Source organism: Tenrec ecaudatus, chromosome 2 (genome assembly GCF_050624435.1).
Source record: "Tenrec ecaudatus isolate mTenEca1 chromosome 2, mTenEca1.hap1, whole genome shotgun sequence".
NCBI classification, from domain to species: Eukaryota; Metazoa; Chordata; class Mammalia; order Afrosoricida; family Tenrecidae; genus Tenrec; species Tenrec ecaudatus.
This window is the reverse complement of record NC_134531.1, coordinates 4,186,506-4,211,154: the sequence shown is the minus strand read 5'-3', so window position 1 is coordinate 4,211,154 and position 24,649 is coordinate 4,186,506. Positions and strand designations below refer to the sequence as shown.

The following is a 24,649-nucleotide window of genomic DNA, read 5'->3' as shown; positions in this document are numbered from 1 at the left end:
TCTTGAATTACTGCTTAGTCCTTTCAGCTGGCTGTTCTCTCTTGCTGAATAGTTTCACATGGGGCTCATCAATGACGAGAGGAGAAAAGGTATCACACTGTTCACTAGAGATTAGCAAGTAAGCACAAGGAAATCCATGCTTATCGTGTTGGCTGAGCACTCTGTCCCAGTCAGGGGTTGTCACCTTGGAAAAGGGCTTCGGTCCTGTAGGACGGTGTCATGAGTGTGGGAGAGACAGATACCAGCCTGCTCTAAACGCAGAACCTTTGATATGGTGAAAACGTGTGAAATTGCTCGCTACAGATCAGTAAGTGTAAGTAAGCCATGCTTACCATGCTTACCTTGGCTTGGCAAAGTCAAGACCTGGAGGGGAAATAAGGGTTGAAATATCCATTTCACGTTCCCCAGGACATTCCTATTAGCCGCTTCCCAGGAGAGATGTTGGAATTCAAAGCAGATCTACTGCCTTGTATGTTTCCTTTCTTCTCAAACATAGGAGAGCATGTCTGGGGCTGGGCCCCTTTTTGTTTTAATTATTGTTTTATGATTCATCCCAAAATGTCCACATGGACTCTCTCAAAGAGTCCAGATTTATGAACTAATCTTCATTTTGATTTGTATTAATTCAAATTATGGTGAAGCTGATCAGTCTTGGCTACTTCTCCTGACAACTCCCTCTCCCCCAGTAGGATCAGAGGCCAGAAGAAAACTCTGGGACTCCAGAGAGTCAGCCCCTCAGCTTGAGAGATGAGGAAGTGAGGGCTGAGCCTCAAAGGCAAATATCAGAAGAGAGAAATCCATCTACCATAATTCACTGTGATGAGCTTCTACAAGGATATCGGGATTAGCGATGTGGGAATATCTAGAAAGACAATCCTAAGCATCAGCAAGCTTTCCCCAGACCTCCCACCCACTCCCACCACATTCTATCTGCCATACATTTGTTTGCTCTTAGAATTACTCCTCCGCCATTACTCATCTTTCACACAGCATGGGACTCCCTCCAGTCCCCATATAGCTAGCAGATCCCCCTTCCCCTTTTCCTTCTTAATGGATTCCAATGGACTGGTCTTCAATTATCTGGGGGGAAAAAAACAACCAAACCAAAAAATGATTGCTTTCATATGGAGGGTTGCTGTCAGTACCTCTCCCCTTTGCATCCTTCTGTGTTTCTTCAGCCCAGGCACCCATCCATGGTCCAGCACCATGCCCACTGCCCCTAAGTCCTCAAGCATCCACATCACCCATGGATCTGGCCCTTCCTACTGGTGGGGAGCTTTGTCAGAGGAATGCCTAGTCTTTAGTGGAACTGAGAGCGAAATTTGCCATCTCAAAGCAGCATGATGAGTGAAAGGACCAGGCTGTTCTGTGATTCTAAGTAGCATCTTCCTGGTGAACCACAAAGTGGAGTCATCCTGATTCTCGCGAGGAATTTCCACCAGCAGAAGGGCCACAATCAGCCAAACCTGCTCATGGAGGACTGTGTTGATTCATTAGAATGAGAGAGGCACTCCCCTGCCCCCCTGGCTTCAAGAGTAAGATCAGGAAGAAGGAATAAGCTGTCCGATTCTGAGGAATTAGCCACAGAAAACCTTATGGATAGCATCAAAATATTATCAGATACTGAATGCCAAAGAATGTTGAAACCATGGACTTTCAAAATAACCATGGCCTTCCAAAGAACAAACAAATCTGTGTTTGAGGAATTAAGGCCAGAATACTCCTTAGAGATGAAGATGGCAAGACTCTGTCTCACATACTTTGGGCGTGTTGTCAGGAGAGACCAGTCCCTGGAGAAGGTCATCATGCTTGGTCAAGTCGAAGGGCAGTGAATGAGAGGAAGACCTTTGATGAAAGGCATTTGTGTTAGTGCAGGTTGACCAGAGAACACTCATATGTATGTAAGACAGAACTTTATATCAAGAAGTAACTATGCATCAAAAAAACAACCCAGTCCAGTTCAGATAAAGTCCATAAGTTCAATATTAGTTCATAAGTCTGATATTAGCCCATAACTTCCTCTTTAGACTCATGCAGAGCATGCAATGATGCTGAATTCAGGATGATCACAGGCCAGTGAGTGGAAAGTCCTTTGGGTCCAATGGCAGTGGACACATCTCCAGGACTCTGGCTGCCATCAGCATGGTCCCATATGACTTGTCAACAGGAATGTGAAACCGAGAGAGTGTGTGGTTTGCCTCTTCTGATGGCCAATTCAAGAGAGAGAGAGAAAGTTCCCAGAATCCTCATGAGAAGGCCATGCCCACACAGAGGCTAAGACCTGATTTGCAGACTAGACTCCACCCCTTCACTCAATACCCTCAAGTTGACAGGAGATTAGGTAACTACCAGAGCACTTGACACAGTGGCTGCAACAATGGACTCAAACATAAGAACAAGTATGAGCATCGTTCAGGACCAAGTAGTGTCAGAACCAACCCAAAGACACCTAACAGCAATAACTACTCTCTGTTGGACGACAGTGACTCTAAGAGTGTTCTCAAAGCAATGTCACTGGCATTTCAAATACTGATAAGGTCATGGTGAACAAATTTCATGAGAGCTTCCAGGCTAAAGAACAGACTAGGAAGAAGGAAAAAATGGCCCACTCCTAAGGGATTTTCCACTGAAATGCTGATAAGTAGCAAAAGGATGTTGGCTGCTTAAAATGCTATAAACGCAACCGGGAAGAGCTGCCTTATCAAAGTACAGTGGATCTTACTGGATGGAGCAAAGCTCTGGGGACCTGTATTTGCCGATGGGGCAAGATTCAAGACAAAAATAAAAAGTGCAAATGGAATGTGGAATGTATAAAGCATAACTCAAAAACAATGACAAGTTTTCAGAAACACAATGGAGCGTATAAAGACTGACATCCTCGGCATCGGTGAACTCAAATGGACAGGTATGGGCCACTGTGCCAGTCATGTGATGACGGTGCTAAGAGAAAGGAACTCAGGAGAAAGACATCACATTCATGCTCAAAAAGAGCATCTCAAGATCTAACTTGAAGTACAGTGCTGTCTCTGATACGATAATATTTATACACATCTATGGAAAACCAGTTAACACAACTATTACTCAAATTTATGCACGAGCCACTAAGGTTGATGATGAAGAAATTGAAGACTTCTAGAAATGAAAAAAGCAAACAAGAATTCTACAAGCGTCTTCTATCGGAAATGTATCACATATGCAATCAAGACACATTGATAATCACTGGTAATTGTAAAGCAGACGTTGGAAACAAAGAAGAAGGATCAGTATTTGGAAAACATTCTTTGGGTAATAGAAGTCAAGTTGAGCGTCTCATTTTGCAAGGCCAGTGATATCTCCATCGCAGACACTTTTTTACATGGCGACGACACACATGAACTAGGTGGAATACTCAGGAATCAAATGGATCACATCTGTGGGAAGAGACCAGGGAGAAGCTCAGTCTCAACAGCCAAAGTGAGGCCACAGATTGACTATGAAATAGACTGACCATCAATGCCTCATAGGCAATTCCATGTTGAAGATCAAGAAAAATTTAAAGTCAACAAGAGCCAAGATAGGGACTTGACTAGAGCCCCCTGGGATGTAGGGATGGTCTCAAGATTTGTTCATCAAACACCAATGACTGAAGACCACAGGAGTTGTGGGAGGACATCAAGAGCATCACACGTGAAGAAAGCAAGAGACCATTGAAACATTAAAAAAGAGGAGAAGACTAAAGTGATGTTAGAAAACACTCCGGAACATGCTCTTGACTGCATAATAGCCACAGCAAATGAAAGAAATCATGAAATAAAAGAATGGGACAGAAAATTAAAGCAAACTCACAGAACTTGAGTATGCCCCCATTGGAATGTAGAGGTCGCTTCAAGAACAGCTTGTCAGCATTGAAAAGGAATGGCTGAAAATCAGGACGACATCAAGAGCATCACACATAAAGGAAGCACAGGTTACTGAAAAGGCAAGTCCATCTGAGCAGTCACTGGGTTTGTTGGTTTTGGCTTCTCGCCTACACACTGAACTCAGCTCTGTTCCTGACCTGAACTCCCTGCCTCCTTGTAAGGTACAGACTGACTTCTCACACACAATTCCATCTCACAGTCCTCTGGGTGGGCTAGTCCCTGGATGCAACCACCTCCACCCTAGGCCTTGGGGGCTCACAACCATGGCTTACATATTCAGGGCATTTAAAATGATGATAAAATTAACAGCCATTTAACCCACACATCCTGCCCTGGAAAAATCCAAGCATTGCTCTTTCCTAGCCAACATCCTGAAAGCCTCCCGTTCTCCAGATTCTATCGCATCTTCCCAGGAGCCCAGAGTTCCTAATGAGTGCCCTGGGATCCCTGGCCGGCGTTTCTTTGGCTTCCTGTTGCCAAGTCCGGGGGAGTGGCAGTGAAAGTCAGAAGCTTGGCACTCCATCATGCTGTGCACTTCACAAATCCATCCTCCCCCATCCCTTCTGACAGAGTGACGCACTGTCGGGGGTAGAGAGAGGATCCCATGGAAGCGTGTACACCCCGAGTGGTAACTGTCAAAGCATTCAGCCGTCAACTCAGAATCCACAGTCACAGTTGGGGTTCATTTACAGGCTCTGTGTTTCGCAGGTCACTTTTTTTTCCGTGTTGGTGTTGGTCCCCTAGGGCTGACAGCACAGAGAAGGCCACAAGATGGAAATGTATTTTCTCACAGTTTAGGAGGCTAGACGCCCACACTCAGGGAGCCAGCCCTAGAGCAACACTTTCTCCCTTGCTGAGACCCATCTCCTCCAGCTTCTGCAGGCACAGTGTCCCCAGTTCCGTGGAAGTCTGCATTCCCCTCATACCCACAGGCTTAAGAATCAGGAGTCTAGCACATACAATTCTGTCCATAGCAATCCATCCCATAATACCAGGCATCCCTCCTGGGCAGGGAAATTCCACCTACTCTTTACCAAGGAGGCTTCTGGTGGCCAACACGCTCACGTTTTGCTCAGAGGACTTGAGCTCACACAGATGACCAATCCCTTCCTGGTACCACTGTCTTCTCGAGCCCCGACACTGACCAAAAGTATGCCCAATAGCCACCAGATAGTTTAAAAGTGATATCTACTCAATAACCTCTGTGCGAGGGACACAGAATTCCAGGATATGGGTAGCACCAAATGGGTGGGCAGGAAATGGCAAAGGTCTCTAAGGTATCTCAGAAAAATGACCCTCTTGTGGTCATCTTTCAGGAGAGGAAGAACTAGAAAGATTGACCGTGTAAAGACTTGTCTACCCTTAGGCCGTAATGTTGATTTGTGGTGGTACTCAGGGCAGAGACAGCATAAAGGAATATTAAGTGTGACTATAATTTCTCTTATTAGCAGACCTCTGACTATTAGCCAGGCAAAGTGCTGGGTATTTACAAACAAGGGCCCAAAATTTATGAAATAGGATGACCAATGTAATGTATAGCAGAGTAGAGTTCGAAACCATTTTAAAACTTCCCCCAAGATCCCGGGGCTAATTCAGTGGGAGAACAAGGAGATGGTCATGCCCATCTGGGTGCAAGGCCATGTTCTTGATCCCAGAGCTGGTCAGAGGGGACATCAGGGTAAATTCCCCAAAGTAGGACCCTATTTGGAAGGCTGGGAATCATCAGGGAGGTGAGTCAGGCAGACACTGGTGAGGGCTGAGTCAGAGCCAGCACATTGTGGGGGCCACAAAGGCCACCATGTGTATGCTTCTATGTGGGCGGAGCCTCAGAAGTGCTCAATAGTGGCTGGGGACAGGTTAGTAAGGGAGGGTTGTAACTTGGAAAAGTTGTTCTGGCCCCTGGATGGAGAAGAAATGAGAGGGAAGGAGGAAGACCATAGGCAGACCAGTTAGAAGGTAATTGCGGTAATCCACACAGGAGGTGGAGGGTGCTAGAGGTGGACGATATGAAATAATAAGCCCAGGCTGGACAGATTCGGAAGGTGGAGACAAGGAGCCCCGCTGATGGATGGGAAGCGGGTGTGACCGAGAGTGAAGAGCCAAGAATGACGCCAAGGGCCGGGCATGGTGCTGAGCTTCCCAACGTGGTTGAACAGGGACCAAAGGCAGAAAGCACCGCCCTGCAGCTGTCAGGACCTGTCACGGCACTGGACAATACGATCCTTAAAGCACTGTTGAGGAATGCTGAAAGCTTCAGATATATTTTTTATTTGGTCAACTTCTATTTTCCTTATTTCTACACATTGTTGGAGGTCAAACTGCTCCTCTTTGTACCAGCTGGAAGGCTTCAAAAAATCAGCGATCTTGCTTCTACCAGTCTCCTCTGTCACTTTCTCCAAGAGATGGGGCAGTTCCTACTGAATTTACTCTTAGCTGACAGTTGGAAATCTTCTGGGTACAAAGATGCTTTCCATTTCAAAGATGCAGCAGAGTTCGTCTTTGTGGGCCAAATTAAGCAATGATTAGACTCCCAGACTTCCAAGTCAAAGCCCAGCTGTGTGAGTTACTGACAGGACAACCGAAATAAAAATTGATGGACAGCCACATCCTAGACACAGAGAGATAGATGATAGGTAGATGATAGATAGATAGATAGATAGATAGATAGATAGATAGATAGATAGATAGATAGATAGATAGACAGATGGATAGAAAACAGATCGTGTGTTAGTTCCAGTAGACCAGAGAAACAAATTTATGGATACTCATATGTGTATAAGAAAGAGCAATTGAATATTGAGAAAACATCCCAGCCCAATCAGATCAGGGCCATAAACCCAATATTACCCCATATGTTCAATACCAATCTGTAAAGTCCTCTTCAGACTCACAAAACACATTCAATGACACCAACTACAGGAAGATCACAGGACAGTGGGTGGAAAGTCTTGTGGATCCAATGGTGGTGTAAGCATCACAGCGCTGGCATGGGTCTTCACGTGGCTCCTCCAGCCCCAGAACTCTAGCATAGCTCCATGTGTCTTGTCAGCAAGCATGTCTCACAGGGAGTGTGCATGTGTCCTGCATCCAGTGAGTATTTATCTCCTTAGTGCCTCTAAATGAGGTCATCAAGCTGTGACCTGATTGACAGACCAAACTCCAGCCCTTCACTCTTAAGTCTCAAATTGACAACAGATTATGTAACTACCATAGATGATAGATAGATAGACGTAACTACCATAGATGATAGATAGATAGATGTAACTACCATAGATGATAGATAGATAGATACATACATACATACATATATGCATACATACATAGACAACAGACAACTTTTAGAAAGTGAAGCCATTAACATTGCTACAACTTGGTCTAACTCAGGTAAATTTGTGGAGTCTGATTATTTTCTTTAAAAATGAAATGGAACTGCTGTGCTTGGGAAGAATCAGTATCCTGTAAGAAAATGTTCAAGCGAAAACAGCGTGAATAGACTCCAACCCACAAGGACCAGACCGTGAGAGCTGACAACACACACAAGGACACATCACAGGGCCAGGGCAAAACAGGACGGGAACTGAAGCCTTGTGTCTTTGTCTGTGTTCTACAAGAATCCGAACATTCCTTCAACGGCCTGCTGTCCTTGGCAAACCTTTGTGCTCGCTGCTGTTGTCTGGTGCCATGAATCCAGGATTGTGTGAGGGAGAGACTCTGTAAACCACAGTGGACTTTTCTGATGCTCTGTGTTATGGCTGCCTTTATAGTTTCTAAGGCGACCTGGCCGAGAAGTAGGTTCAACCTTGGGCTGCTCATCAGAAGGTCAGCAGTGTGCACCTCGCAGCTGTTCTGAGGAAACATGAAGCAGCCCATTCCCATGAAGAGTCACAGCCTTGGAAGCTGCGGGGACACGTCTACTATGTCCTGCAGGGTCCCCGTGAGCTGGAATGGACTCAGCGGTGATGGGTTTGGATTTAGGTTTTGGAGTTTGCATGCCAGAGCAGCTCACGATGGTCTTTGTGGTAAGTTACCACCCCCCACCACCCTGCTCCTGTCTTCTTTGTGCCCCTGCTCCAATTCCCATGTCCCTTCAACTTTCTCAGACAACGACTTCTGAGATCCTAGCGACAAGCTATAGCAATTGTCAAGATAAGTGATAAATGGACTTGCCAGGCTGACGTGCGATCTATAAATCAGCACTCAACCTCTCAGTCCGCTCTCTGAAAGCCTCAGGTCCCTTTCATCCTGCAGGGTCATGTAAACAGTGATGGAAACTGGCCTGAACTCTTCCTGGCACTGATCCCAGACTGGTAAGGCATTTGGGGAAAGAAGGTGGCCCCGTCCAGGCTGTGGAATGCTTTCCTTGCTATTCTCCATGGCCCAGGACAAACATGACATCTGTCCTCATGACTCATCTCTGTCTGGGCCCATAGAAGAGTTTCCACCCTGGACGGAGAACCTCTCTCCCCTAGGGATCCCACACTGGCAAGGGCAACGGCTCCCTATCTGTGACTCTGGGGAATTACAATGTGGACTTTCACATGACCCCGGCAGGAATCCCTCCAAAAGGAACCTTCTGGCAGAGGTAAGAGTATGTATGGCCACTCTTCCTTAAAGCACATCCGTGCTTTTTCTTGCTATGGAAATTATAGCATGGCCTAAAGAGTCTGGGTCAGCCATTCACAAGCACCAGCCACTCCATGGGAGAAAGAGGAGGCTTTCTGCTCCTGTAAAGACTTACCATCTCAGAAATCTGCAAGGGCCCTTCTAGCTTATCCTATAGGGCACTGTGAGTCAGGATGGACTCAATGGCAATGAGTTTGGGATTTGTTAGAAGAGTTGTGTAAATAGAAATGTTAAGAGGTAGAATTTCCACTTCCCACACAGGAGACCTAGGAACACTGGCAATGTAGTGGGTTATATGTTGGACTGCTGTCCCCAAGGTCAGCAGTTCAAAACCACCAGCAGCTCCACAGGAGAAAGATGAGGCTGTCTACTCCTGTAGAATGTTACAGCCTTGGAAACCCCTCAGGGCAGTTCTACTCTATCCTACAGGGTCCCTATGAGTCTGACTCTACTCCACCATAGTGAGTTTGGTTTTGTTTCTTCACTGACTTCCCCCTTGAATTTGCCAATACTTCACAATTGCACATCCTTCTGTAGTGATACTCATTTCTTCCCATTTTCTCCTCATGAAATCAATGACTTATGATTCTTCCCAAAAGAATGTTTTGTTTTTTTTACTCCACATAGTGATTCTGATTCTTTTACTTCTTTTAATTATCCAACGTGGACCGCACAGCCAAGGGGCAGGGGGATTTCTACAATGCTCACATAACTCAAGGCCAGAATCAATGGTCTTCCAGCGTGCAGCTTTCTGGTTCATGCTCCACGGGTGTGCCTGTCTTCCCAACTTCACACTTGAACACACTGATAGTTTGAAGTGAGCCATACTGGGAGTATTCACACCATGGAAATATTCAAACGCTACGAACCAGCTGTTCCACCAGAGCACCGAATGTGTTCTGAATCCCCACCCATCTGTCAGTGGGTTGCAGTGTGGTGGCCTTCTTGTTTTGATGCTTGGAAATGGTCTGTCACCAGCATTTAAAATACCAATGGGGCTGCCCAGGCTGGACAGGTTTCAACAGAGTTTCCAGACTAGGACAGACTGGGAAGAAGAGCCTCTCCATGACTCCTAAAAATTAACTAACGAAAACATACAGGTTACAAAAGAATAGACAGGTTGCTGTAGAATCAAATGCTGGGAGAAGGTTGCCATGCATGACACAAGAACGACAACAGTGTCTTCAAGCATTCCAAAGGCTAGGTAGCTTCATTCTGTCTCACATAAGGTGCCCTGATTTGGAGCCAATTTGATGACCACAACATGTTCTCTATAAGACCCCGGCCAGAAAACCAAACTCACTGCCATCAAGTTGATCTCTGACTCATAGCAACCCTACAGGACAAGTTGAACATGCCCCGTGGGTTTCTGAGACTGGAACTCTTTACAGGAGTAGAAAGTCTTGTATTTACCATATGGAGTAGGTGTTGGTTTCAAACTACTGACCTTGAAGTTAGCAACCCAGTTCATAACCACCAGGGTTCCTTCTTATTCCCAGGGGGTGAATAGTCTGCTTCAGTTGCGGAAGGGAAGGGAGGAGATCCTTTGCAACACTGCTCATGTAAAGAAAGGTCTAATGAATAGCCAGGTAGACTGAGTGAGGCAGGAGGGGGAATTGTAATCAGAAGGAAAGAGCCAAGAGCCTTGAGGAAAATTCAGTTGTGCCAAGATTGGGGGTAGCCAAAAAAGATACAACTTACACAGGTGCAGGTTGAGATAATGGTCTATTCACATAGAGATGAGACAGAGCATGATTGATTTCAGGTATGGCAATCAGCCTCCCATGACCAGCAGGTCTTGTTCCACAGTCAGTGTGGGGCTGGCGGTCTGCTCGCTCCTCTTTTGTTCTGTGCTCCCGGTGAAAGACCTCTTCCCCACCACACTCCTGTAGGAACTGAGATCGTCTGGGGTTTGGCCAGGTGCCATATGACACATAAACCTAGACAGCAAGCAGAACAAAGAAGGTGGTGTACTCAGAATGGGAGAACGAGTTCCCTGAGAAGGAAGAAGAAGAAGCTGGGCCCAAGGAGACTCAAAGCCTTTCATAAGCTCCAGGAAATTAAGATGCAATATCTGGGCTTTCACTGCTTGAATCTGAAGAAGAGGGATCAGAGGTTGTCTAAAGGGAAAAGACTTTAAAGGGAAGTTTGTACCCGAACTTCGACAGAGAGAGGTGATGGTTTTGTCAAGTAGAAAGACTGAGAAAGAGATTGGTGATCAATAAACCCGTGAAAAAAAACTCCAGGAGTTCATCCTTGCTAAAGAAGGGGCGTTTTGTCCATTGAGTCAGCAGACTCAGGGGTGGGGAGCCCCGCCCTTCATTCAGAGGCTTTCTGTGGGAGCCATGGCTCTACAGTGGATCAGACAAAGGTTCTGTCCTGAAACAGCTGACAGGGAAATAATCTAAACAAGCATTGGCTGACACACCACATGAGCTAAAGTAAAGGGATCCAGGGACACACGGGAAGTTGAGACGAAGTCTTTTAGGGTCTGGCACATAAGGTTTAGGAGGGAGGGTAACAACAGTAAGCTTTTCAATGTAGAGATTTCTCTTTATGTTTTATGAGTAAAGTTAAGGTGATCAGATAGTTGAGAGAGAATCTCTTATTTGATGACCTCCATTAGTAATTCTTTATTCTTACTTTCCTACTCAACAAACATATGCCCAAATGTTGGGGTGGGGTGGGTGGGGAATGTTCTCCAAAAAAGGCTGCCCACTGCATCCCACTTGAAACCATCTGCTAGTCATACCTATTCAAGAAAACAATCTACAAAGATACTGCCTTTGGTAACTCAATCCCTAGCTACTCACTGCCATCTAGTCAATTGCAACACACAGCATCACTGTAGGGCACAGTATAACTGGTCCCTCCCCAAACTCTAAACTCACCGCCAATGTGTCCATGATGACTCATTGTGAGTTTCCAAGACTGTAATTGTTTACAGAAGCAGAAAGCCTGGTCTCTCTTATGGAGACGCTGCGGATTTGAACTGCTGACCATGTGGATTGCAACCCAACGGGCTACTGTGACTCTAAGATTCTCACCCTGGTAAATCATGATGGGCACACACTGCCTCAGCTTTCTCCAGAAATGACGATCTTGTGTTCAACATGCCAACGTGTAACCCATTGGACATCTTAGGTGATTTGGTAGGACATAAAATTCATCTCTTATCCTTTCTTTAGCACATGTTTTCTCTCAAATGCACTAAAATAAAAGCTCCTGAGCTACTATACTCAGAGCAATCGTCCACAACCTACCGACAGGGGACCTCACTTGAGAAGTGAGGCTGATTGGCTCTGGTGTAGCGCCAAAAAAAGGTAGTTGAGTATAATTTGGAGATATGATGGTCTGCTGTAACTTTGTCCTCTCTCCCTTGGGCCCACAGATGCACCTACATTAGCACCATCATGGGCCACACAGTACTTGTTCATAATCTTCCCCTTTTAGCCCTTTCAAGACAGAACCGCTGTCTCACCTGCAGAGCCTTGCCTCCTAGAGAGAACCCTGGGATAAGGGGTAGAACCCAGGCAAGTCTGCTGAATCAGTGGATGGAAGGTCTCTTCTCGTGGAAGCAGCAGTCAGGAGATCAAAGGGCACACAGCATCGGGCAAATCTGCTACAAACACAACTAAGGGTTCTGCACAGGCTGGCACATACGGTTGCTGATCAGAATGTGGAAAAGCAAGGAGGTTGCTTTGAGGACTAAGGGACACCTGATCCAAGCCATAATAGTTGCAATCACCTTATACGCATGTGCACGTTGCACCCTGAGTAAGGAAGGCTGAAGAAGCATTGATGCATTAGAATGATGATGCTGGTGAAGAATACTGAAAGTACCAGGGACTGCCAAGAGAACAAGCAAATCGTTCTTAGGAGTTCAGTCAGAATGTGGCTGAGAGGTAAGGATGGTGAAACCTTGTCTCCTATGCTTTGGACATGTTGTCGGTAGAGACCAGTCCCAAGAGAAGGACTTGCTTGGTAAAGTAGAGGGGCAGCAGCGAAGAGGAAGGCCTTCGACAAGATGAATGGACACAGTGGCTGCAGCAACGGGCTGGAACATAGAACATTTGGGAGGACGGTGCGGGACTGGAGCGTGTTTCATTCTGTTGTACACAGGGTCACTCTGCGAAACTACTCAATGGCACTTAACAAAAACATGGCCTGACCATTGTTCATAGGAGGGGACTTTTATTATCTTACGGAAATACACACACATACACCACTCATGATGCACATGCGCCAAGCCATCACTAAGGTTGGTGTCCCCAATGTAGTGACTCATGGGGTCACACCCTGCCATGGAGTTCCTCCCGGACCAGCCTGCACCAAATTCTCCTACTGGTTGTTAAGGTCCACCAGGTCGGTTCTGACTCAGCAACCGTATGTGCCAGCCTGTGCAGAATCCTTAGTCGTGTTTGTTGTGATTATAACCAGAGAGTACTATGTGATGGATATTGCTGAGAATTATTTATATGCCTGTTAAAGTGGAGGATGGGTGAACACGAGGAAAATCCTCCCTCAGGTGGATGGACACAGCGGCTGCGACAATGAGTTCAAGCTCAGCAATAATTGATGGACGGCCGGGCCTGGGCAGTGCATTCTGCTGTTCGTGGGCTGCTGAGAGTAAGAACTGACTCGATGTACCCCTAACAGCAGCAAACAACTAGTCAGCCTTCAACCAGTTCAAGAGGAAGCATGTGACCCAGGACACATGCACACACAGACACCTGCTGGTCGCTCCTTCTCAATTTCTCACCGTAAGGAAAGAAAGCCGTCTTTAAGTGTTTGGTTCACCAAACATTCACAGTCAGCAAGTTTAACCAGAATCTCTAATTATATTATTTGAAAACCTATCTTTAAAACAGCTATCTCAGGTTCCTCTTCTTTTCTGAGATAAAAAAAAAATGGAATCCAGCCTGTTGTTTTATTTTATATATTTTTCTTCTTCAACTGTAAATGCTTGCCAGAAACACACATAGAAGATAGACCAGGAAGGCGGAAAGAGAGCTGACTTTTGAAGTGTAAATGGACGATAAACACGCTTTCCATCACATTCCTATCATCCCAGTGACAGGCCAGCCGGCCAGAGCATCCGGGCAGTAACAGGCACTGAGATGGGGAGGAAAAAGTGGGAGGTGCCAACTGAGCTCCACTGCCCACCTGGACATTCCAAACCCACGTGGCTCCCTCCCATCGGTGGTCCTCCATGGAAGGACAGAGCCCACCACCACAAACACATCTCAGTGTGGCTTTGTGGGAAGGTCTGACACAGGTTGAGAACTTCTTTTCTCTCAAGTCATTTATGGAATCATGGCTCCATCTCTAAAGAGTCCAGATACCACACTTGGGTCCAGAATCTCACTTCTTACCTGCTCCCACACCTGTGGCCCCCTCCCTCCCTCAGAGGGAGCCAGGTCAGGCACCTTCTCCCATAAAAGTCAAACCGAAGAACAAAAAATCATGTCATTGTGTGCTCACCTCCATGATATGATCGCCAAAGACAAATGTGACCAAGAAAGCAGATGGTGCCCGGCTATCAAAAGATATAGCATCTGGGGTCTTAAAGGCTTGAAGGTAATAAAGCAGCCATCTAGCTCAGAAGCACCAAAGCCCACAAGGAAGAAGCACACCAGACTGAGATCACGAGGTATTGAAGGGATCAGGTATCAGGTATCATCAGAATAAAAAATCTCATCATAGTGAATGAGGAGGGGAGTGCGGGGTGGACACCAAAAGCCCTTTTGCAGGCCACTGGACATCCCCTTACAGAAGGGTCTCAGGGAGGAGACAAGCCAGTCAGGGTGAGATACAGCAATGATGAAACATACAACTTTCCTCTAGTTCCTAAATGCTCCCCCCACCGACCAATATCATGATCCCAATTCTACCTTGAAAGTCTGGCTAGACCAGAAGGTATTCACTGGTACACATAGGAACCAGAAACACAGGGAATCCCAGGCAGATGATCCCTTCATGATCAGTGGTGTGAGTAGCGATATTGGGAAGGTAGAGGGAGGGTGGATTGGAAAGTGGGAACCGATTGCAAGGATCTACATGTGACCTCCTCCCTGGGGGACGGACAACAGAAAAGTGGGTGAAGGGAGACATTGGACAGGGCAAGATATGACAAAATAATAATTTATAAATTATCAAGGGTTCATGAGGAAGGGGAAAACGGGGAGGGAGGGGAAAAATGAGGAGCTGATGCCAGGAGCTTAGGTGAAGAGCAAATGTTTAGAGCATGATGAGGACAATGAATGTACAAATGTGCTTTACACAATTAATGCATGTATGGATTGTGATAAGAGTTGTATCAGCCCCTAATAAAATTATTTTTTAAAAAGTCAAACCAGATCTTCCAATGAATCAGTGTTCTCTCTGCCAAGGGCTCTCTCAACCCCACATCCACCCATCGCCACTGCCCACGCAGTCAGGAGCTATGTTGGACAATGTCTGTGACGTGTCTTTCTCGCCACAGAACACAATCCACGTACAGAGGTGTTTTAGTGTTGTTTTCTACATTGTCTGCACGTCAATATGTAATGGTGCAGCACACAACTCTAGGCTTCCAAATGGGATTCCTCCGCTCCTGCAAAGAGTATCGTAAATGTTCTGTAAATCAAAATTAAGGATGGAAGATAGATAGATCACAAGAGAGCAAAAGATGGATCAATAAAATCTAGAGAGTGATAAGTTGATAGATGCCACAGGGAGATAATGGATGGATTGATATAGATAAGAGCTCAACTGCACACCCAACAAGTACTTATGGGGTTATTGATAGTCAACGTGCTGCTGTTGTTAGATTCCGAGATACCCCTTCTTCCATATCCTCTTCTGAATCTGGCCGGAACCAGCTCCAATACACTGCTGCAACTAGAATTGAACAATTTTCGGCAAAACGTTACTGGCCTGTGAGATCAGTGATATTGTTCTATAGTTTGAGCATTCTGTTGGGTCGCCGTTCTTTGGAATGGGTGCAAATATGGAACCTTCCAAACAGTTGGCCAAGTAGGCTGTCTTGCACGTGTCCTGACATAGACAAGTGGGTGCTTCCAGCGCCCCACCAGCTGGTTGGCACATTTCCCTTGGCATTCCGTCAATTCCTGGAGCCTTCCTTTGCAGCTTGAACTTCTCCTTCAGCACCATTGGTTCTTGCTCATGTACTCCCTAGTTCTTTTGGTACAGTGACTCTGTGTGTTCTTTGTCGAGGCTCCCTGAGTTGTTCAGCATTTCGTCTGTACAATCTTTCAATGTTGCGCCTGGAGGCTCGGTGTCCGTCTTGCACTCCTCTAGCTTGCGCTATGTTGAGTGTGTTCTTCCATTTCAATTTTCTAGCTCCAGGTCTTTGCAAAGCTCATAATAATATGTCGCTTTGTCTTCTCAGGCCGATGTTTTCTGTTCAGGTCTTTGATGTCATCCTGTCTTCCATTTGCCTTAACCACTGCACAATTACGTTTCAGAGTCTCTTCTGACCTTCACTTTGACCTTGTCTTTCTTTTTAATGACCTGTTGGCATTAGATAGTGACATAGAGGCAGTGGCACTTTCTTCATCCGGTGATTAGATTTTATGCCAACCTGATGGAATCGATGTGGAGGCAGTGGTGGAGTCGATCAAGTGGTAGCCTGATGACATACACTTGGGGATGTGGTCCTTTGTATAAAGAAAGATCAAAGAGAGACAGCTCTGTTTTTGCCCCTGTTGCCTTGCTGCTTGTTGGGACTCTGAGTCTGCACCCGGGAGGGTACCGTGTGGGGCCACTATGAGGCAGAATCAGCTCTATATCGATGAGTTGCCCAATTAGAAGAGAAAAGCACACGTGTGTGCATCTACCACACACACAGACACACATACAAGTGTGTGTGCTCCCATACATACATACAGAAGCTTCAATAAATATTAAAATGTCCCCTGATGGAATGCTAGTTACAAAAACATCTCAGAGCCTCTCTGCCACGGAAGCAGAATTGATGTGTCTCCGGCTCCAAGAAAAGCCAACACGGAGGCTTCTGTAACTGAAGGCACTCCCACCGGTCACCAGTCAGGAACATGGCTCCTCAGAGCGGGTTTAGCTCAGTTTCCACTTGTTTGGTTCTGTGAGAAACCACAGAGACACCTCGCCTGGTCCTGGCCGTGCCTGCTGGTTGCACCCCACGCCTCCTGGGGTTGGTGTAGCAGAAGCCCAGCCGCCAACCACAGAGCCCTGGCCACGTTTCACCCAATTTTAAAATCAACGCGTGCTCACTCTAGGTGAGCTTGGAAAGCACAGGAAAGGAAAGGGGAAAACACGTCTCTAATCCCACCAGCTGGGAAGAATAACCTTTGGTGCATTTTCCCCAGTCCTTTAAAGAATCTTTTTTTAAAAAGGTCAGTTCGGCTCATGGGAAACCATGTCGATCATCTCCAGGGCACCCCAGCAATGGGCCACTTCTGCTCTGATACGGTATCTCTTAGACAGGAGGATGCAGCCCCCCAGGGAAACAGGCTTCAGTGGCATCGGTAACGCTTCAAGGATTGCACAAGCCCATGCACCATCACCAGAGTGACTGCGGGGATCTTGCTGTCATCATGAACACAAGACACGTCACATTTTCTGGCAACAACACGCATATTCCTTTCATCCTGGCTACCCGGTGGATTTACATAAGTTACAACTGCCCAGCTCACCGGAAGGGTCCAGTGGCTGTGGTGAAGCTGGCCAGTTAGGGTACGCTGCCCCAAACCCTCCCCGGGAGAACTGTGGTGCACAGACTGCACCGGGTCCAGACGAGGAGATTCCGACGTCTGGACGAATACACGCAAGAAGAGCCAGACGCTTTCCCACGAGTGTGGTCTCCGCCTGGAGACAGCAGGCTGGAGGAGGACCACAATTGCCCAGAAACGGTTGAAGCGTCTCTAACGAGTTCCTCCAACCCTGCAGGACCGAGTGAAACACAGGCTGCCTTTTGGCAAGTGACCTGAGACTGTTGATGACAGTTGTGGACAGGTCAGGAAGAGAGACTCCTTCAGAGGAATTGTAATGCAATACGATTATAAATTTATTTCCTTATACCGCCTAGTTGGTGCCTCTAAGTGATCACAATAAAATTGCTAACTGGCATAATTTTTTTTTAATTTAAGATTGTAACTTCTTGACCTATCCCCATTACCTCCCAATCACTTTGAAAGGTAAACCCACAGTATTGGTACTGAAACCAGTTATAAGGGAATCCCTGATGGAAGGGCAAGGGAAGACCAGTGCCTTCCCCTGAGAGAGCAGGACTCAGAGGATCTGGTTGACAGCACTCTGTGAGTCATGGCATCCTCAGAACTTTCAGGGGGTACTGTGCGTCAAGATCAGCCTAAGGCCGGTCGCCCCGCCTGTGAAGCAGAGGTGGGATCTGTCCCAGATGCCATCACTCACCCACCTGCCGTGCCACTCCACCCCTGACACAGGCCACCTTCCTGCCCCTCAGGAGCCCCCATCGGAGATCTCACCCATAGAACTAACCCGCCATTAATGGAGAGACCAGGTAGAATGGGAGATCAGGATTGTTAGCTACAAATCAGGATAGGGAAATAGAAATCAAAAGACGTATTGCATTAGGGAAATCTGCTGCACTAAACCTTTTCAGAGGATTGGAAAGCAAGGAGGCTACTTTGAGGATTAAGGTGAATCTGATCCAAGCCATGGTATTCTCCATGGCCTCAGACACCTGTGAAAGTTGAACACTGAATAAGGAAGACTGAAGAAAAATGGATGCATTTGCATTAAGGTGCTGAGAAGAATATTGGAATTACCATGGACTGTTTAAAGGATAAACGATCTATCTTGAAAGAAATACGGCCAGAGTGCTCCTTGGAGGCAAGGATGGTGAGGATTCATCTTACACACTTTGGATGTGTTGTCAGGAGAGATCAGTCCCTGGAGAAGGACATCATGCTTGGTAAAGTCTAGAGGCAGCAGAAAAGAGAAAGGCCCTCAGGGACATGGTGTGATGCAGTGGCTACAACAATAGGATCAGGCATAGAAATGGCCATGAATGTGCCACAGGACTGGGTAGTGTTTCTTTCTGGGGGGCACAGGGTCGCAATGGGTCAGAAAATACTCAATAGCCTCTAGCAGCCATTTCCAGAAGAGGATTGCCAGGCCTTTATTCCTGATCTTAGTCTGAAAGCTCTGCTTCAATCTTTCCAGTCGGCATGACCTGCTGGTGGCAGAGCTTCCAGCATCAGGTAAGCCACTCCAGGATGACAGATGGACAGGTGGGGATCAAAATTGCCCAGCAGGGTGCTGCTGGCTCAGTGCAACCCCATCCATCTGTTTCATGTGCTGAGGCTCTGCAAGTTACTACATCTGCAGGAAATATTCCAGAACTTCAAACCACTGGAGACCACTAGCGTGGGGTCATCTAAAACCCACTTTGTTTTTCCAAAGTGGGGATAGCCCTTCCCAGTGTCATCTCCATCTTCATCGACAAGGACCTGGTCACACCCATATCCACAAAGGATATTCCTGCCAAGAAGCTGTAACCAAGGTCTCAAGGTCAAGTGCAAATGAGTCAACCTCCCGGTTTCAGAGTAAAATGATTTTGTTGGCAAGAATATTTCTTCTGATTAGTTAATTAGTTAATGATTTCAGCGGTTTCCAGATGTGCTGTAAGTCACTGGGGAGAGGGAGGGTGAAGAACAGGCAAGGCATGTACACTATGAAACTCGGATTAAATATGTATATTTTAATATTTAATTTAATGAATATATCTATATTGTACTCGGGGCTCTTGGGGGAGTTAAGTTCGGCTATGAAGAAACACACAGCCATCTGTATGTGCTGCTGTCGTTGCTACGTTCTGCGGCACCTGATGTGACTCACAGCATGCCCTGCCCGGTCCTGTGCCATCGTCCCCATCGCTGGTTTGTTTGAGCCCATCCTTGCACAAGGCGCTGTGCCCATCCAGCTTGTCCGGGTCCTTCCTCTTTGTCCTTGTCCTTGTCCTCGCACTTTACCAAGCATGATGTCCTTATTTGGGGACTGCTCTCTGCAGCTCACACGTCCCAAGGATGGGACACAGTCTTGCCATCTTCACTTCTAAGGAGCCTTCTGGCTGCACCCTCTCTGGGACGGCTGTGTTTGAAACCTCAATGAAGAAAACAAAACAAGCTCAATGGGTTGCTATCGAATCACAGCACTGATCGACTCAACTCCAACAGAGTCGTTTTCTGAGGAGAGCTGGCATCCGTGGGTTTCCAGTGGCTGATTTGGGGCATGCAGATGGACAGGAATTTTTCCCCCAGGACCTTCTGGCTGGACCTGACCCCACAATGTTTCAGCAACAAACTGAGCAAGTTTACCTTTGGGGCCTTCCCCTATTACCCTCAGCAGTCACGCAAACTGATCTGGACGAGCCTTTGCCCAGACACAGGCACTCGGGCTGCGGGAGGGTGAGTAAGAAGTGAGCGGTGAAGCCCCCCAGCCCCCGGGGGCTGACACAAGCTTTTGGACAGTGAAGAACAATTTTTTAAAAGGTCTTTCTTCATCCCGAAAAAGGTATACCTTTCCCCCATGCCAATGCTCCGCTTCCAAAAGGAAGGACACAGCACACCACCCGGGAGGGCCGTGCTGATGTGGTCCCATCGGTGGAAGCATCTTCACGAACCAAGGGCCATGGGACGGCTAGCCTGTCAAGGGCCATGGGACGGCTAGCCTGTCAAGGGCCATGGGACGGCTAGCCTGTCAAGGGCCATGGGACGGCTAGCCTGTCAAGGGCCATGGGACGGCTAGCCTGTCAAGGGCCATGGGACGGCTAGCCTGTCAAGGGCCATGGGACGGCTAGCCTGTCAAGGGCCATGGGACGGCTAGCCTGTCAAGGGCCATGGGACGGCTAGCCTGTCAAGGGCCATGGGACGGCTAGCCTGTCAAGGGCCATGGGACGGCTAGCCTGTCAAGGGCCATGGGACGGCTAGCCTGTCAAGGGCCATGGGACGGCTAGCCTGTCAAGGGCCATGGGACGGCTAGCCTGTCAAGGGCCATGGGACGGCTAGCCTGTCAAGGGCCATGGGACGGCTAGCCTGTCAAGGGCCATGGGACGGCTAGCCTGTCAAGGGCCATGGGACGGCTAGCCTGTCAAGGGCCATGGGACGGCTAGCCTGTCAAGGGCCATGGGACGGCTAGCCTGTCAAGGGCCATGGGACGGCTAGCCTGTCAAGGGCCATGGGACGGCTAGCCTGTGGCCTTTGGGTGCTCCGTTTCTCACGTTCTCAACATTGCTTTTGGACGATGGACTAAAGCCCCTCCTGTTTCATGTAACCCTTTGAAAAAAAGTCAAGATCATCTCAGTGACCTCTGAAGTCCTTTTACGTGTTCAATAAATGAACCCAAGCTGGCATGGCTGCCCCGGGGGCGGGGGGGAGGGTGGCCCGCCAGTGTCCCTCGGTACTTCTCACCAGTCATTGGGGAGTGAAACAACAGCTATTTATGTCATCTTGTGATGTCATTCTGAATGTTGCCCATAGTTGTTTACTTATAAATAAATGTAGACCCAGTTCTTTCAAGAGGATTTTTCATTTCAGATGACTGCAGACATTCATGCCCAGTGGTGCCTCAAGACATGGGAGCCCTTTCACTTTAAATCTTTGTTCATTGAAGAGAACATTGGGATCTAATGTTTGCAGTTGATGTGACTTTCTGTGGAATTGGTGTGTGAGCTGACACTGGACTTGCCTCATGGCCTGATCTGTTCTTTCAACCTGGGAAAACAAAACACTTCCTCTGATTGCCAGGATTGGGTTCCAGAGAAAAGCCAAACCCAAACACGGGGAATCAAGTTGATTCCAATTTTCAGAAAACCCTACAGAGCAGAACAGGCAGTCCTGATGGTGTAGGCGTTACCAGTTGGGCTGTGATCTGCATGGTCAGCAGTTCAAAACCACCAGCAGCTCTCAGAAACCCACGGGGGTCACTAAGAGGCAGCGATGACAGGGAGAGAGTTTTTTTTTTTGTTTCATTTTGAGAGGAGAACAGAACTGTCTCATAGGGTTGCCAAGGCTGTAAATCTTCATCGAAGCAGACAGCCTCATCATTTTTCCCATGGAGCAGTTGGTGAACTTGAACCATCAACCTCTGGGTTAGCAACCAAAAGCTTTAGCCACTGCATTAATAGGTCCATTTGGTTACAAAGTGGATGGAATGGCTTTTGTCAGTAGGTCAATGTGTTACACTCTTAATCTGTATTCTGATTTCCACCATCATAAGAGGATCTGAGTCTGTCTCATCAGACCCTCTCTGTCATTAAAAATGACTTTGCTCCATAAGACCCAAGGTCCACTCGACCCAATCCATTATATTTTCAATCGCTTCCTTTGCAGAAGCTAGACTAGGCACAAAAAAAACAGTCGATGTCTTTGAACGAAGTGTTGGCAAAGAACACTGGCTCTATGAGGGACTGCCAGAGAATACGCAGATCTGTGTTGGAAGTACAGTCAGAATGCTCCTTAGAAGGGAGGATGGCAAAACCATGCCCCAAAGAAGGACACTGTGCTTGGTATGGGGCCAGTGAAAAATAGAAAGACCCTCAGTGAGAGGGCTTCCCCCAGTGTTACAACAATGGGTTCAAGCACATCAATGGTGGTGAGGAGGGCGCAGGACCAGGCAGAGCTTCATTCTGCTGGACGGAGACTAGCTATGAGTCACAACTGACTTGATGGCATCGAGCAACAACATGGCAAATCCAAGTCTCAAGGCTGCACAGGTTGACCTTACTGGTGCTCAGACCTAGGGGTTTTCTGAGGGTCCTTAGAACTCAATGCCCTAAGGGTAGTGAGAAGCTAGCAAGTGGTTCAGACCCAAAGAACACTCGATCCTCAGTTATGCTCTCCTTCCAGGAGTCAAGCGAGCTGTTGAGACATGGTTCCTAATCACCCCCCACGAAGATGCCCCAGTTTTCTCACCAACCTGGAGTGTTCCTCCTAAGGCACCAAATAATCACCCCAAGACTCCAGCCATTCTCCCATTTCTATGTTTTTCAAACATCTCAAACTGATTTCATTTAGTCTTAATAGAAAACGTGGAAGTGAGTTGTGTCAGGTAGTCATGGAATAGAATCCCGTAGTTGTCTCCCATGATGGATGGAAGAAGAAATGAATTCATGAATAGATGCTGGATGCAGGCATGGATGGATGGATGGATGGCCCAGTGGATGGAGAGATAGATTATGGAAATCCCACATTGTTATTGCTAGCAAATTGAGTTTATTCTATTTAATGGACTCCAAAGATTTGGAAGTTAAGGTCACAGAAGTTTAAATTGCTCAGTTACCAGAAATATGAGATCAATAATTAAATTTTTTCTTTGAAAAACATTTCACTTAATTCTATTATCATCCTAGTAATAATAAAGTTCAGTGTTTCTAAATTATGGAAAATATGTCTTTCTTCATGCTGGCATTGGAAGCTATCTGTAAAATTTCTAGACTTGATGTATAATATTTAACTTAGAAAACCTGATTCTTCCACAATGAACTATGATTCTTCAAAAATGAAATAGAACTTGTAATTTTGGATATACTTATTATGTATATATGCATATTTATGTGTGCATCATTGGTGTGTGTTTGGTGGGAAGGGGTTCTTTGGTCCTCTTGAGAACATAATGCTTATTTAATCATTTACAGAATATAAAAAATACAATCATCCATCATATATGTCACCATATTGAGACATTGACTTCAGAAGGTTGCTTTGTTGCTGGTACTTTAAGTTTACCCCTGACTAGAAATGTCAACCACAGTTGAGTTTTTGGACTTGGCTCAAGTGAGAGATCTTAGAATTCATAGATTACAGAATCTGTGTCACTTCTGAGAAATGTATGGTGCTATCCTTATTGAAATGCTTAAAAATATTAACAGCCTAGAATTGTGAAACAGGGACTCATTTTTGGATGTGGAATATCCCCACACTTCAGAGCAAACTAAACCAGCCCCAAATGCATAATCATAAAGCACAGCATTACCATAGAGTCACTTAGAGCTGCCTTTTCCTCCGTGGATCATAACAGAAGCAGGCATGGGACACGACCGTTTGTGCAGTGGGGCAGCTGTGGGAGGCTGAGCGGCTGGGGGATCATGGAAAGTGCTGTCTTAGGGTAAAGGAAACAAGGGGTCACCCGGAGAAGCAAACTGTCTAGACAAAGTGAATATTTTGATGATCCCGACTAATGAAAACATGTCTCTCAAGTCCCATCAGGATGGAATGTCCACATTCTTTGAGAGGCCGAGGAGAAGAGAAATGAAGGCCATGCCATGGAATGAAGAGTTCCAGTTGTTAGTGGTTTTCAGGTGTCTTTTGAAGGCTTCACCGGTGGCAGGCATAGTCAGTTGCATGTTGGGCTGCTCTCCGCAATGTCAACAATGTAAAACCACCAGCCACTCGGCAGGAGAAGACGAGGCTTTCTAGTTTTATAAAGATTTACATTCTCAGAAACTCAAAGGGGTAGTTCCCTGTGCTGCAGGGTCACTAGGAGGGAATCAACTCAATGGCTGTAAGTTTGCATTATTGTTCTTGTTTTTCTAAGACTTTTATTGGAACCATCAAGTCCGTTAGACAAGCTAAATCACGCTGAAGGCTTAGTTAAAGCCTGGGCTAATATCCTGATACCTGCTCTTGTAACCCCTCTGTGATGCCAAGAGTTGACGAATGTTCTTGACTGCTAAGCAACAGGTTGGAGGTTCAGGTCTCCCCAGAAGTACCTCAGAAGGAAAATCTAGGTGATTGTGGTAGTTACATAATCTGGTATCAATTTGAGAGGATTATAAGTGAAGGGTGGAGTCTGGCCTGTCAATCAAGATATAACCAATGAGGTCTATGAGTGGGCCTGGCCTTCTCCTGAGAATTCTGGGAATGATTGTATTTCCTCCTTGGAGGTGGTACACACACTCTCTCCTCACTCCCTTGGAATGCTCTACTGACAAGACACAAGGCTGACTCCCTTCAAGACAGCCCTGAGGAGAAGCCACATGCACCTGCCTGATGCAGCCTTGGGTGCTGGAGCAGCCGTGTGGAAACCCCTGCCTGCGCTGAGATGCTTACAACGCCACTGTGTCCAAAGACTGGCCTGTGATCATCCTACACTCAATGTCATGGCGT

The 24,649-nt window shown here is 46.7% G+C and overlaps 1 pseudogene; it reads left to right on the top strand.

Annotated features, from left to right (window-relative positions):
• Window positions 1–16,920: 16,920 nt before the first annotated feature.
• LOC142439365 (large ribosomal subunit protein uL13m pseudogene) lies at window positions 16,921–17,491 on the top strand (annotated as a pseudogene).
• The last annotated feature ends 7,158 nt before the right edge of the window (window positions 17,492–24,649 follow it).